The following is a 1,172-nucleotide window of genomic DNA, read 5'->3' on the forward strand; positions in this document are numbered from 1 at the left end:
TCATTATACTATGAAGGAAGGTGAACGGGGACCATTTTTTCCGATACTTCGTGTACGTATTAAAGACAACAACTGCTCACCACATGGTAAGTTTCATCGATTTTTATTTCCATTTTCTAACAAACTTCTAGACCTAAACTTCGCCTCATATGTTCTCTATATTTACCTATGTGGCACACACGGTGAGCCTGGGTTACCTGTGCTATAACTAAAACCGATGGGTGGAGAAGTAAAGAGAGTGGAATCTCTTTGAGAGAGCCCTTTTAGTTCAACGGTGTTGCTAGTTAGCAATTTGGTGGATAGCATCTTTAAACAAAGTAGATTGATCCTGTTACTATCCTTTTCTCGTGACATCACTTGAACAAACCAATGCGTTTTGTGTTTATTAACATACTGTTAGTAAATCCAGGAAGTATTCCTGCTTCATCTTCACTCCACTGATCTTCAGTGTCAACAACTTCATCAGAAGTAGTATTGATCTGCAATTACTGTTATTAATATTTTCTAGCTCATCAGTTTTACATTTAATATTCTTGTCGTCTAATAGGCTATCACTTTTTTTTTCTTCCCATTTGGAAATCAACAACTGTTCCTTTGTTACATGTACAAGTACAAGGAAGGATTACGTTTTTGCAAACGTTGGCCGTGTAGCACTTATATTTGAACAGACTAAACTGATTACAGTGTAATGAGAAGTGATATGTTCCTACCCAATATGAACCATGTGAGCGTTAGACGTACTACTGGAAAAGGGCCACACAAGGACAGAGAAAAACTCTGACCAGACACGGAGCCGAGCCAAGCAACTCAGACAACTGAAAAAACTCTGCGAGCTGTTGTTTGCTCTCGACATGATAGAAAAAAGAAAAGAGCCCAGAAGCAGAAAGAAGAAGAGCAGATGTGAGTCATTTGCGGGAATTATTGTTTGACAGAGCCGTCCAGTCTCCAACACCTGGCTCAATTAGCCATTTACAGGCACCAACAGAACCTCCTTCGATTTCGAGAATTCAAACAATGTCCCTTCCCCTTATGTCTGCGATGTGCAAAGAGTTTTATAAAATCGCGTATCCAAGGCGATGCGGGAGGTGGAGAACAAGAGCTACAACGACTGGGAGTACGCGTTTTTCGTGCTTTACCCTGTTGCCTTTGATGATGAAATCATGACTCGAGCC

The 1,172-nt window shown here is 40.5% G+C and overlaps 1 protein-coding gene across 2 annotated transcripts in view; it reads right to left on the minus strand.

Annotated features, from left to right (window-relative positions):
- Window positions 1-770: 770 nt before the first annotated feature.
- The window catches only part of LOC138041558 (uncharacterized), a 14,180-nt gene continuing 13,778 nt past the window's right edge, over window positions 771-1,172 (minus strand). For both annotated transcript variants that reach the window (XM_068887300.1, XM_068887301.1), the window contains exon 4: window positions 771-1,172. This exon is cut by the window's right edge and continues 1,075 nt beyond it. The gene's annotated coding sequence lies outside the window, so the exon portion shown is untranslated.

This window comes from Montipora capricornis, chromosome 3 (assembly GCF_036669925.1).
Source record: "Montipora capricornis isolate CH-2021 chromosome 3, ASM3666992v2, whole genome shotgun sequence".
In the NCBI taxonomy this organism is placed as follows: domain Eukaryota; kingdom Metazoa; phylum Cnidaria; class Anthozoa; order Scleractinia; family Acroporidae; genus Montipora; species Montipora capricornis.